The sequence below is a fragment of the Felis catus genome, chromosome F1, assembly GCF_018350175.1.
Source record: "Felis catus isolate Fca126 chromosome F1, F.catus_Fca126_mat1.0, whole genome shotgun sequence".
Lineage (NCBI taxonomy): Eukaryota > Metazoa > Chordata > Mammalia > Carnivora > Felidae > Felis > Felis catus.
Window position 1 is genome coordinate 45580472 of NC_058384.1, and position 15524 is coordinate 45595995.

The 15524-nt window shown below is 32.8% G+C and overlaps 1 long non-coding RNA gene across 1 annotated transcript; it reads right to left on the minus strand.

Moving 5' to 3' along the window:
• Positions 1-2589: 2589 nt before the first annotated feature.
• On the minus strand, positions 2590-14389 carry LOC123382867. The gene is made up of 3 exons (XR_006591957.1): positions 14193-14389; positions 13475-13532; positions 2590-2720 (listed from the first exon to the last, which is right to left on the minus strand). It is a non-coding gene; the product is annotated as an uncharacterized LOC123382867 (long non-coding RNA).
• Positions 14390-15524: the final 1135 nt, after the last annotated feature.

Sequence of the window (15524 nt, forward strand, 5' to 3'; positions counted from 1 at the left end):
TCTTTATTGTGGTGAAATCCATAAGATGCACAAAAATACACTATAACAAGTATACTATAGGGCACACTTATAAATCCCTTCAGGGAAAATACCATCAGGCTTGTGTCCTCAGTTTCCGGTTTAGTGTTAAGCACAGAGTAACATGCTTATGCTTTCAGTTTTGAGCAAAGTGCTTTGGGGAGATAGAAGAGGGACAAAATATGTTTGGGAGCATTGGGAAAGGTTTATTGGAGGAGTCCTTAGTGATTAATAAAATTTGTCAGGTTGAAAAATAAAGGAATGCAGATATGTCAAAAAACCCAGCAGGTTATTCATGTAGTGATTCCCTAAACCCATGAGTGACTCAAAAGTTAATGAATAATTCTGTAGAATATTCTAACATTTCAAACCAAAACTTCCTTCATTTATTTAGCTGACAGGTATTTATTGATTGCTGAATATGTGCCTGGTGGTATTTAACTTGTATTGAGTCTATCATGTAGTGAGAAAGAATAAAAGGGAGTTAGAGTGTGCGATATAGGCAAGGATAAGGTGACATAAGAACACATAAAGGAGAATCCATTGAAGTCCTGACATTTAGGACAATCTCTCAGTAAAAACAGATATTTAAATTAAATACCTTTTAAAATTATTAAATGCAAAATAATACACAAGGTTTGATTCCACTTGTATAAAGTTCAAAAAAGATGAAGGAAACTTTTTTTTTTTTTTTTTTAGGGAGGCATATTTGTGTAGTAAAACTGTAAAACAAAGCAAGGAAGGAAATGATTACCACAAAACTCAGGATACAAGTTTTCTGTAGCCTTGAGGGAGAGGTCTGTGATTGAACAGGAAACATGGAACCAGGGGGTGAGCCTGGGGGCTTTTAGAGTGTTGGCAATATTCTATTTCTTGACTTAGGTAATGTTGCACATATTTTCATTAATAGTGATTGATTATACTTCATGTTTATGCTGTATGTATTTTATGTATTTTTTAAAATCTTTCCAAAAACACTAAAAGATAGAACATATAGAAGGCAGAAATAGAAACAAATCCAAGTCCAGTTATATTAGTAATCCCAAAGTAATGGTACTAAAATTTCTACATTAAAAAAATTCAGCCATATATTTTTTCTTCAAGAGATACTCCAATACATATAAACATGAAAAGTTGAAGTTACAATGTTGGGAACATACAAAGATTGCAAGTTATAATAAAAAAGGAGTGGGAATAGATATACCATATAAAATAGATTTCAAAAACAATGCCTCCTTAATGACAAAGTTACTACTATACATTTTATAAAATATTTTACTCACCAGAAAGATATAACTACCCCAGGATGATGTGACCATAAAAGAAAAATCACAAATAAAAGAAATATAAATAGACCTACCATCAAAAAAGAAATGGAAAATTACAATAGGGTAAGAGGTTCCTATTAATTTCTGTCAATCATTGATGATATAAGGGCAAATACAGGTAAAAACAAGAGACTTATTCCTTCTGTTGAAAATAAGGGAGGAGACTTGCCCTTCCTTTCTCTTAGAATATTTATTTTTTTTTTAAATTATAGTTGTGTAAATAAAGTCTTTTGAAAAGTTAAATAAACCTCTTTTCAGCATTTCTCAAGGACCCAGGAACTATCTGTTTGAGATGTTAATTATCAGGGAAGAAAGTGAATCTACCTCCCAGTGTCTGTGGGAAGGTAGGAGTCAAACTTAGACCTCATTCCAAACCACCTCCTGTCATAGAGATATGAGAGGTTTATTCTTCCTCTGGATAAAGTCAATTAGCGAACACAGGTGGTCTTCTTAGTTACCAGGTAAACCAGGATGAATCACACGGTGACAAACGGTGATGAAAAATCCTCTTACTTGAGGACTAGTAAGTTATTTATTTTGAGAACCCATATGTAATGAGTTGTGTCTGCTTGGCATAAAGAAGTCACCTTGCTTTCTGTCTTTGTAATCTCTGTCATTTTTTTTTTTAATTTTTAGTGTTAATTTACTTTTGAGAGAGAGAGAGAGAGAGTGCAAATAGGGAGGGAAGGAGAGAGAGAGGAGGGAGACACAGAATCCAAAGCAGGTTCCAGGCTCTGAGCTGTCAGCACAGAGCCCAACATAGGACTCAAACCCATGAACTGTGAGATCATGAACTGAGCCAAAGTCGGATGCTTAACTGACTGAGCCACCCAAGCACCCCTGTTTTTGCAATCTCTTAATGAACTTCTATGATGAACATCATGATTGCTTTAATGCTGATTCAATAATTACACTGACATTTTTTTCTCTTCCATCTTAGTAAAAAGATTTCCTGGGATGGGAGGAAATTTTGCTTTTAATTATATTTCTCCAGATACTTGTAAGAAGCCTTAAATAGCAATAGATATCAAAACCAAAGGGATTAAAAACACCGTAAATTTGGGAATTTAAGATAAACACATATAAATAACTCCAGTATCAAAGAAGAAATCATAACACAAATAATAAAGTTAGAGCTGCATTTTAATGAAAACACTTCTTATCAAAATGTGAGGTTCAATGCAAGTGATTTTGAAAGGGAAATATGTAGTTTGTAGAAATAAATGGAGACCAACTAAATGAGAACAAGCAAAGGTTATTTATTCAGAGCTTGCTGTAGCAAGGAAGTCAGCTACCATCACTTACATCTTGGCAGGGACTCAAATGCAGAAGAAGAATGGGAAAGCTTTAGCGTGATCCTGTAATATTTGCCTTCTGGAAAAGTAGAGCCAAGAAAAAAAAAAGTAATATATCACAACGACATTATGTTTATGACAGGAATGCAAGTCAGTTAACAATTAGCATATATATATATATATATATATATATATATATATATATATATATAACTAGAGGTAAAAACAATATGATCAACTCAAGTGATGTGGAGAGAGCAATTTAAGAAAAGCACACCTTGTAATGATAGAAGCTATTTAACAACTAGGGAGAGTAGGGAATTTTCTTATCTACTATAATCCTCCAATCAATGTTCTGCTTGTAATATTGAATCATTAGTAGCTTTCCTTTACATACCCATATGTACTATATAATATTGTACGGGAAATATAACGATTGAAAATATAAAAACCAAAACATACATATAGGGGATACAAAAACCAACAGAAAACACATGAGGATGTTTAGAAAAAGTAAAAGGGTTTAGTTAGGTATATTTCTGTTAAGAGCAATATATAAAAAATGAAATGTTTATACTGTGACCACAAATACTTAAAAACATGACTTTTTAAAGAGACATCACTTATTGTTGATACAATTACAATGCAAATAGAGTAAAATAACTTGCCTAAGGATGAATGTAACAATAGATACGCGAGACTTTTACAGAGAAGTTTATAAAACTTCACTGAACAGCATTAAGAAAACAACAAATCAGAGACAAACTATAGTCAGGAAAACTCATTTATAAAAATGATACTAGTTTTCCTGAAATTGATCTGTAGATTCAGATCTTATTTTTTCTGTATCTTGAAACATTTAGCTCTTTCATTGACCTAGGAATTTCATTAATCATCATTATTCCCAACTTACACAATAAGCGACTTTATAAACAGCAAATGGAAGAATGATGGAAACACAGAAACAGATAGTATAGAAGTGAAACTAATTATTGCTATTATATCAACTTTTAGTTTTCTTATTGTGTTGTTCACAGTATTGCACCGTCTTGACAGAAAAATTGAGAGTTTATGTTTGTAGTCTTTTTTAGTTATTTATTTTATTTTAGCTTTCATTGGACACTGTTGAGAATTTTTATTTATGTATTTTTTGTTTTCATCCCATATGGACAATAAGAAGAAAATTAATGGAGGAAGAATTTTTAAAAATTATGAAATGGATCAGAAAATGAATGGAAAGAGACGAATAGTAGCAAACTAGATGCTAATGATGATGGTGAACTTGACTTTGTAAACAAAATCTGAGTCTTCAGTTAATAATAACCTAAATGGATTTTATTCAAATAAACAAGCATTAATCAGTAAACAACTATTTATAAAAACAAAGGGAAAGAAGGCATCTCACACAGTCAGTCATTGAACAGCAAGGACTATATCGGTTAACTTTTGGGACAAGAACTTAGATCATTCCATTTTGCTAAAGATGTAAAATACTTTAACTTTCTATGATGTCTATGTACCAAAACTGATTTGGTGCAGTTTGTAAGTAGACAAATGTTGCAGGCAGGAGTGTACAAAAAGGTTATTGAAAGGAGATAGATGATGTAGAAATTAAAAAAAATATATATTGGACTAATCATTCATAGCAATTATTTGCAGTCATACGAAGTTGGCCTTCAAAACCAGTAAAACATGGATCAAAAATTTGGTTGTGCTTTGTTTAAATTTCTATTAAAAATTCTAATACAGTTGCTTGTTACTGTTGGAAAAATACTTGTAAAATCTTTAAAAAAATTTTTTAAAGATAATTTAAAATGTTAACTGGATCCAATTAGTTAACGGTGTTGACTATTTTCCCAGTTAAACTGAGGATGAATAACCAAGGATCTGTAAATTAACACCAGTGTGTGGTAGCATTTTGCACTGATTTAGACCATACCAAGTTTCGGGAGGTTGTGGAGTTACATAAGTACACACAAGGCTTGTGGAATATAAATCAGATGACTGTCTTGCAAAAACAATCTGCAATTATATTTAAAGCTTCAGATACACCATGAGTTAGCAGTTCCTCACCTAAATGTGTATCTGAAAGAAACTCTTGCTTGTATTTAGCAGACAACATATGCAAGAGAGCTTATAGCAGCTATTTTCATAAAAGTCAATGATTTTATTAATTAATTAATTTTAATTAATTTTAATTTTAATTAATTAATTTTAAGAGTCACACAGCAGGATATTCTGCAAGAGTGAAACTGTATTGAACTGCATCATAAGTGACAACATGGGACAGAGCTGAGAAAGGTAATGCAAGAGAGAAAACATTCATATAAAGATGATTACATTTTAGGATATCCCTTCAGAGCTCAAAAACAATCAGGACTAAATTAATATTATTCAGATGTGTGTGCATGTGTATGGAACTAGCCCAACAAAACATAAAGCTGATAAACACATTACTGTTCAGGTATGTGACAGTTTTTTCTTTTTTTTTTTTAAGTTTTTTTTTTCTTTAAGTTTTTTAATTTTGAAAGAGAGAGAGAGAGTGAGGTAGTGGGACAGAGAGAAGGAGAGAGAGAATCCCAAGCAGGCTCCTTGCTGACAGTGCAGAGCCTGATGTGGGGCTCAAACTCATGAACCATGAGATCATGACCTAAGCCGAAATCAAGATCAGATGCTTAACTGACTGAGCCACCCAGTCACCCCAGGTATGTGGCAGTTTTGAGGTGTTTCAGGAAGATTGGTCGGGAAGAAGCACATAGGTAAATCAATCATGATCTACTACTTAAACTGTGGGTGAATTTATGTGTATTTTTTTATTATTATCCTTTATAAATTACTTAAATTATAGACATATGAAAAAGATTACATATAATTATTAAATACTAAGAATGTTTTTGTTTGCTTTAAATTCCTCTGTCCCAACCCATTTATCCAAATACTTATTTTATGCTTTGTAGAAAATTAGCTATAAATTCTTGCCACCCATCTTTCTGTAAGCAACTTCATTGCTTATAATGGGTTGTTGTTGTTCTTTTTCTTATTGACATTGACATCCTAAATTTTTAATGCATAAGCAATCTAAGAAACAGTAGGTATTTTTGCAGGGGGATATATGCCCCAATAATATTTTCAAAAACTTTAGCAATCTCTAATTTTTTGGTGACAATTTTCAAAATTTGAAAATGATAATATATTTCAAGTAACTATAGAAAACGTCTTTTGTTTTTAATATCAATTATTTTACTTCAGTTTCTATTCTGTCATGTTTACATTATAATTCATTTTTGAGGTATACTTGGTTTAGATACATAATATGGGCTTTTAATTTCCCATCTAAATATTATATGCTTTTTAGTTGGCCTAAACAATTGCTGTCTTTATTCCTTATCCAGAGTGGCAAAAATTTAGAATTTATAATAATTATAAAAGGAAGAAGATAACAGGGCAATTCTCTTTCCTGTAATTCCTGTTCAAATATAGATTCCCAAGAAATTATCACTTGAATATATTAGGATATTTAGAATTTAAAACAAAAAAGTCTTGTATTTAAATTGTCCTTTATGAAAACATTATTATGTGTTGACAAAAATCATGAAATAAAGCCAATGAAACAAAATGACAAAACTAACAGTGCTTATATAAAAATACAGCACAATAAAACAATTTTATATTCTGCAAAATGATAGGCAAATTATATATTTGATTATTTGAAACCTAATTTTTCCTTTATAATCAGGTGTGATAAAAGAAAAATTAAATTGATAACGCAGAAGATATGTAAATCATAACTTTATTGAGTCACACTTTTTTTAAAGTTTATTTATTTATTTTGAGAGAGAGAGAGAACATTCCAAGAGAATCCCAAACCGTGAGATCATGACGAGTCAGACGCTTAACTGACTTGAGCCACTGAGGCGCCCTGAGTCTCACATTTTTAAATTAACACAAATCTATATGAGAGACTAGATAATTAATGTATCAAAATTTACACCTCCAGTACTTAAGATTTTTTCTATTTGGAATTTAGTACTTATTTCCTTATTTGTTAGAAGTTATGTTTCTTCTGTGTCCTGACCATTTAGACACATGAGCTATCATCCTACCAAAAAATCCTTATCATTCTGTAGTCAAATTAAAACTAGAATGTTAACAGGTCATATTTTACAGATTTTAAAAAATTTACCATTTTATTCTTCTGAGTTTGAACACTAATTTCAGAATATTTTGACATGCTTTTTAAAGTAAACAACTTTGAACACTTTGATTATTAAGTACAAAGCAGTCTCTATAGTTCCTTTAAGTACAATCACTCTCCACATTTCAGTAATATATAAGGATATATATATAGTAATAGTACAGTATATTTATATATGTTTATGTGTAGTATATATAGTAATAGTATATAGTAATAGTAATATACTAACAGTATATACGAATAGTATAGTATAGTTACATATGTTTATGTATAGTGTATATAGTAATAGTAATATACCTATAGTACAGTATAGTTATATATGTCTATATGCACTAGAAGACCTCAGCTACAGGTGATCTTATTGTAGGATTCTTTAGTTCAACACTAGGGGTTCGTTGTCTCGTTGCTTCAAAGAATGAAGAGATGGATATAGAATAAAATGAGCAGCAGGCAAAAGTTTATTAGAGTATAAGATTAGACAGTAAGATTAGTACGAAAGCTCTCTTTGCAGAGAGAAGGCATTTCAAGGCGAATACTCCCGACCAGAGGCAAGGGTCTTTGTTTTAGAAGGTTCTGGTCAGCCCCCTCCCCTCTTCCGCTTTGTTCTTTCTCAGGTCCTACTCTTATTAGCTTGATAACTCTAGGTGCTGGCTTGCATATTCCTGATTGACTTGACTTCATTGTGTGAGAAGTCAGACTGTGGTCATATTGTCCTTCATATAACATAAGTTTTATGGTTTACTTATTTTAGTTAGGTATTTTGATTGTCAAATTCCTGAGGGGAACCTGAGGGGGATTGGTGGTGTCTGTTACATCTTTAAGGGAACCTTACTCCCAAGGGGGTTTGCTGTGGTCAGATGCTCCCAGCATTGTTCCAAAATATGTGTTTTTTCCTATGCAGGCATCTCAAGTTCTAACCTTTCCCTCTCCGCTTATTTTATCCTATCTTTTCCCTATCGTAATCTGAATTACAGTTTACTTTTGATAAAATGGCAATCCAGATAAACGTGAAGATTTTGATTTATTATTTTCTCTTGGCATGAAAAATCATTTCCCCAGTGATAGGTTGGATGTTTTGTGGGGTGTGTACAGCATGTGTATTTGCGTGTGGGGGTAACATTTTGTCGGGGACAAAATATAGTTTTATGCTGTTGTGTGTGATTCTAAAACAAAATAACGACCTAAACACCATCAATTCGGACATGTAATTTTGTACCTGAAACAGTGCTGAGCCTTTAATCAGCAATTGTGTCTTCTGGTTCTCTCTGCTAAAATCAAGAGACCAAGTAATGCACCATGCGCTCACGATCACCTCAATACTTGTTAAAGTGTGAGATTTCAGACGTTCTGAGAACTGAACAGCATTAGGGCAATTTAATTGCCAAAATAACAAGTTTAATGGTTTTCGGTAGAAAAATCTATAATAGAAGTAAATGATTGTGATTAAAATTAAAACCTCAGATGTTATTCAGCTTCAGAATTTGTCTCTATAATAATAAAGGCTACTATTTCTTTAATATTAACCAACACTTGGAACACTTTGTATATTCTTTGGAGTACTTTGTGTCTGCTTCAGAGTGTTTTATACTATAAATTTATCTTCCCGAGTAGATTACAAGTAACCATAGGAAAGGGACACAAAGAAACAGCGCATAGAGGGATTATCTCAAGGGATTTATATTTGCATAGGTGGGTTGATTTATTCTGGGGACAATTTGGAATTCTGTTATTCTAAATAATTAATCTAGCTACTGGCTATTTCAATAATGTGCCCTTACTAAAATTTAGGCCTGGAATCAAAATCGAAACTGCCGAACATTTATTCTCATGTGCTTTTATGTTGTTAATCCATTGCATGCTTCGCTACATTTTGTGTCACCGAAACCCACGAAATAACATCAAAATAATGAGAAACAGGCATGCTTTAAATAATAAATGGAACTAATAGATATTGTATTAATTTCTATTATACATTGGCATTTTCTTAATATAGGTATTTTTTGACCAAAGGAACAGGTATCAAGGTATTGCAATCTATTGGTTTGGTAAAAAGATCACATTCCTTTAACATTAACAAATACTGTATAATTGGATTCAGTATATTCTGGTAGTTAATAAGGCCATCTGTGGAACTGAAATAGAACCTTAAAAACTGGATTAGTGGTCAAAATTTGCTTTTAAGTAGTTGTTAAAGTCGTTAAAAAAAAAGAAAAAAACACAGAAAACAAACAAACAAAAACTGCCTAGACCTCAACTTTTGTTTAGAAATGCTTTTGAGTGAAGTTTGGCTTCAAGATTTATAGATCTCTAATGCTATTTGAGGTTAAAAACACAAATGATAGTAATGATAACACTGTTCTTAAATAATCATAACTTGACTTTGTGTTTTTTTTTTTCTACACAAGTTAGCTTGCAACCTGAAGTATAAAAAGTAAGAGCAATGTTACAAACCTAAAACTGTAACCACTCCTGTATGTTAAATTTCACATTCTTTTTCTTAAAGTGTAATAGCCAGAGTGTGTCTGTTTCACTGCCAGTAAATTGGTCTTACCTTGTTTCCCTTGTACTATTTACAAAATCGGAAGATTTTAAACTTGTGATTTTATCTTGTCACCAAAGTTTCATTTGTTCAGATTTTTAAAATACTTTTATTGAGGTATAATTGATATACAAACAAAACAAAACAAAACAAAACAAAACACTGCACATGGTTAATGAATATAGTTTGATGAATTTGGACATATGTGTATATCCATGAAATCATCATCATAATCAAGATGATATAGCTTTCACCTCTATTTATCTCTAAATGTTTCCTTATGTCCCTCATGTGTATGTGTTTGAGATACAGAGCATTTAACATGAGATCTAACCTCTTACATTTTTAGCACACAATACCATGTTGTTAGCTACAGGCACATGTATAGCAGATCTCTAGAACTTATTTATACTGCATAACTGAAACTTTATACCCATGAACACAACTCTCCATTTCCCCTTGTCCCAATCACTGGCAACCATCGTTCTATTCTCTAATTCTATGAATGTGGCCATATTAGGTAGCTCATAAAAGTGAAATCATGCAGTATTTGTCCTAATACAGGCTTGTTTCACTTAGCATAATGTCCTCCAAATTCACCCATGTTTCTGAAATGAAAGAATGTTCCTATTTTTAAGGCTAAATAATATTGCACTGTATGTATATGTCACATTTTTTTTAATCCGCTCATCTGTGTTTCCACATCTTGGTTGTTGTGAACAATGCTGCAGTGAATAAGGAAGTGCAGCTACCACATTGAGATCCTGATTTCAATTTTTTTGGATAAATACCTAGGAGTGGGATTGTTGGATCATATGGGAGTTCTATCTTTAATTTTCTGAGGAAACTCCACACTATTTTCCATAATGGCTGCACCATGTTACTTTCTCACCAATGACGTACAAGTATTCAAATTTCTGAACAACTTAACTAACATTTATTATCTTTCATTTTTTGATAATAGTTATCTAATAGGTGCGTGATGCTATTTCATTGTAGCTTTGATTTGCATTTCCCTGAGTGAGGTTGAGTGTCTTTTCATACACTTGTCAGCCATTTGTGTGTCTTTTTTTTAGAAATATCTATCATGTCTGTGGCCCATTTTATAATTAGGATTTTGGATTTTCTTTTTTTGTTATTGCATTGTAGGTGCTTCTATATATTATAAGTATTAAGCCCTTATCAGATAAATGGTTTGCAAACATTTTCTCCCGTTGTGTGGGTTGCCTTTTCATTCTGTTGCTTGTTCCACTTACCGTGCAAAAGTTTTTAGTTTGAAATAGTCTCACTTATCTATTTTTACTATTGCTGCCTGTGCTTCTGATGTCATATCCAAGAAATCACTGCCAAGGCCACTGTCAAGAAACTTTCCTGGTGATTTCTTCTAGAAGTTTTAGAGCTTCAAGTCTTACATTTAAATCTTTTTTGAGCAGATTTTTGTGTATAATGTAAGTCAAGGGTCCAACTTCATTCTTTTCCATCCTTGAATCCTTCACCATTTGTTGAAGAAATTGTCCTTTTCCCACTATGTGTTCTTGACATGCTTATCAAAGATGAATTGATCATATATTTTTAAATTATTGTAGTGTTGTGATATGTTCTGAAATCAGGAAATCGAACGCCTGTAGTTTTGTTCTTCTTTCTTAAGATTGCTTTGGCTATTCCGGGTCTTTTGGGATTCCGTATAAATTTTAGGAGTTTTTTCTATATTATTCAAGAGTGAAAAATAAGCCATTGGGATTCTGATGGATACAGCATTGAATCTGTAATTTCATTTGAACAGTATGGGCATTTTAACAATAGTAAGTATCCCAATCCATGAACATGGGTATATTTGAATATATTTGTGTATTTGTTTTTTAATACTTATTTTGAAGTGTTTGGTGTACAAATATCTTTAGTTAAGTTTATTCCTAAGTATCTTATTCTCTTAAAACCTACCAAGACTGAATCATGAAGAAATACATCTCAATAATGAATGAGAAGATTAAATCAATAATCAAAAACCTCCATCTAAACTGCTGGTTAGTATTACAGAAAGTGGGGGGAAAATTCAATGTTTTTTTAAGGGGTAGGTATTTTATGTTAGTATAAGTAACTGACATTGGTCTTTAAGCAAGTGTGATTTATTATAGGTGTTATTTATAACATTGAAGTAAAACAGGATACCTAACTACTAAGGCCAGGTGCTTGTTTACCTATTTTGATATTAAAAAATGGACCCAAAATTTGTTGACTACCGAAAAACATGTGTGTCCTTATAAATGTCTCATATTTTAAATTTGTTTTTTGTTTAACGATATTGTAAAGTGAGCATTTTTTTCCTGTAAGTCAAAATGAGAAAGTTAGAGCTTAAAATGCTTATAATTGCTAAAATTTGCGATTTATAAAGTGGCACATTTGGGATTCATTCCAGAGCCTCCTGATTGCCAATCTAGTGCTCTTGTCCCTAATGTACACACAGCCTTCTTACATGGATTCTAACCACTCTCATCACCTTCCTGCTGCAACTGTCCCCAACAGATCGATGAAGTACATTGTGTAAAACTCTAAAACGGCAACTGCTCACAGTCCTCTTACGTGTCCGCTTTTAAAAACTATCTCAGTTCTAAGCCATCTAGATAAGATTAGGAAAATAACAAGTTGTGAATCAACAGGGGAATCTGGAAACTAAAGGCCACTTAATGCTCCACACTTTTATCCCTATCATGGCAGCCATAAACATAAACACACACACACACACACACACACACACACACACACATTTGTGTATGTTATTTTGTACTGTATTAATTTTTAAAACCCTATATTGTGATAATCAATGTGCTACATTTAAATTTGGAATATAGATAATATTAACCATAGGCAATTTATTTTATCGCACTGTAGTGATTAAAGCATTAGTATTATTACTGATATTTAGAATGTACAATGTGCCAGGCACTATCTTAAATATTGCACATACATTATCCTCCCTCAATTCTCATACATGTGCTATAAAGCCATTAAAACAAATATGATAAAGGGTTAGTACCCCAAATATATAAAGAACTTATACAACCCAACACCCCAAAACCAAATAATCCAATTAAAACATGGGCAGAAGACATGAACAGACATTTCTCCAAAGAAGATAGGTTGTCACCAGACATATGACAAGATGCTCAACATCACTCATAATCAGTAAAATGCAAATCAAAACCACATGAAATATCGCCTCACATCTATCAAAAAGGCTAAAATCAGGGGCACGTTTGTGCCTCAGTCAGTTCAGCATCTGACTTTGGATCAGGTCACGATTTATGGTTTGTGAGTTTGAGCCCCGCATCAGGCTCTGTGCTGACAGCTCAGAGCCTGGAACCTGCTTTGGATTCTGTGTATCCCTCTCCCTCTGCCCCTTCCCTGCTTGTGCGCTCTCTCTCTCAAAAAATAAGTAAACATTGTTTTTTTTTTAAGACAGGCTAAAATCAGAAACACAAGAAACAACAAATGTGAGTGAGTATGTGGAGAAAAAGAAACACTGGTGCACCGTTAGTGGGAACACAAACTGGTACAGCCACTGTGGAAAACAGTATGGCGGTTCCTCAAAAAATTAAGATTGGAATTACCATGTGATCCAGTAATTCCACTACTGAGTATTTACCCAAAGGTTATGAAAACATGTTTATTGCAGCATTATTTACAATAGCCAAATAATAGAAGCAATCCAAGTGTCCATTGATAGATGATGAATAAATGAAGAAGAGTGGTGTGTATGTACATATATATGTATATGAATATGTATATGTATATCTCTATCTATCTATCTATCTATCTAATGGATTATTAGTCATCAAAAAGACTGAAATCTTGCCATTTGTAACATTTGTAACATGGATCAATCTACAGGGTATAATGCCAAGTGAAATAAGTTAGAGAAAGACAAATACCATATTATTTCACTCATATGTGGGATTTAAGAAACAAAATAAACAAAGAAAAAAATGATAAACCAAAAAACAGGGTCTTAACTATAGAGAACAAATTGATGGTTACCCGAGGGGAGGTGGCAGGTAGAGGAGGTTCAGTGAAACAGGTGAAGGGGATTGAGTACACTTACCACGTTGAGCACTGAGTACTGTAAGAAATTGTTGGATCACTCTATTGTACACCTGAAACTAATATAGCACTGTATGTTAACGTTATAGGAATTTAAATTCAAAAAAAGAAAAAGATGCCAAGAATAGAGCTAACAGTAGGGGCAGAGGTACATGGGTTGCCTTCTGCTGCTGCAGATCCCAAGTAATCATAGCTAATTATGCAAAGAGTACAAGAGCATCTGCAAATACAGAAACCGGGCAGACTCTAGGGGCCAGGTTTACCCCCAATAGTGAGTCTCCCATGCTCCATATAGGACATTCAGCAGTTAATATCAATGTCATGGCATACCTTTTGAGGGGGCTGATCAGAAGAAAACATTATATTGATATATGAACATAATTCTGGTATTGACTAAACTGTTTATGTATGAATTGTCCCTTTGGGACAGCCTATAGCACATATTCTGTCCCCAGTTTCTTCAGTCTATTAATTTTCTGAATAAATCATTTGCATCGGCTAACTCTGGAATTAATTATATTTCAAAATATAATTACAACAGTAGTACACAAAACAGGATTCCCCCCCCCCCCGATACTATGCTTGAGTATAAATGAATAACTAAAACAAATCGTAAGAAGTATCTGTGGAAACAATAACTTTAAAGATTCTAAACAGCCCTAAGAAGAAAATACTTTGAAGGAAACTACCACAGGAAACATGACTTTGCATATACTTACTTTTTGCTCTCAAGAAATGATGGCGTTTATAGAATACGAGATAAAAGATTGTAAAGTAAAACTTTCAGGTGAAACACTCACTAAGATAGCTATAATCAAAAGAATGGAAAATAACAGGTGTCGGCAAGTACGCAGGAAAATAGGAACACTTGTGTACTGCTAGTGGGAATGTAACATGGTTCTGCTGCTATCAAAAATAGTTTGGTGATTCCTCAAAAAGCTAAATATAGAATTACCATAGGATTCCAGCAAATCTACTTGTGGCAATACAGCCCAAAGCATTGAAATGCTTTGTACGTCTAAGAAATGCTTGTACGTTGATGCTCACGGCACCACTATTCACAAGCCAAAATGTCAGCATGGAAACAATGCACATGTCAATGAATGGATGGACATAGAATGGAATATTGTTCAGTCAGAGAAGAAATTAAGTACTGTTTAACATTGTGCTAAGTGAAAGTGACAAGACAAAAAAAGTTACATATTGCATGATTCCATTCATTTGAAACATCCAGAATATGTAAATACATAGAGACAGAAAGCAGTTCGGTGGGGTCAGGAAGTAGGGGGAGGGATAAATAAAGAACAACTATTTAATGGCTATGAGGATTTATTTTGGCATGATGATAATGTTTTGGAACTATTTAGAGGCTGTAGGTGCACAGCATTGTGGATGAACTATGTGTGTGTGTGTGTGTGTGTGTGTGTGTGTGTGTGTGTGAGCGTTTTGCTAATTGAGATATAAATGACATATAGGATTGTGTAAATTTAAGGTATAAACTTGTTGATTTAATACATGTATATATTGCTATGTGATTACCAGCATAGCATGATTGGCTAACACCTCTATCATGTCATGTAATGATCATGTCTTTTTTTGTGGTAAGAACATGTGCTAGTTTCTTAGCAACTTTGAAGATAATAGGTTAGTTTTAATTTGGCCTTATTCAACCTGTAAACCTAAACTTTGGTGCAGAAGGGTATGATGACTTAATAAAATGAATTCTAATGATATAGATAAGACTTAGTGTCACTAAATTTAGATTTCTTAAAAGCTCATTTCCAATTCTTCCTTCAGTAAAGAACAAGAAGGGATTCAAGTGTTTAATTCCATAATCAACTGACAAACAACAATCTACATGACACATTTAAGAAAGGGATGAATCTTAGTATAGTACAAAAATGCTAACATTAGCTTATTTGTGAGTAATTGTTTAGCATCTTGTAAATACAAATACAATTACTAATTTTGCTTGACCTTTCTGATTATGGGCTTTGAATAAGGATATCCAATCTTCTATTAGAGAAAAAACATTCTTCATATTGGATTAC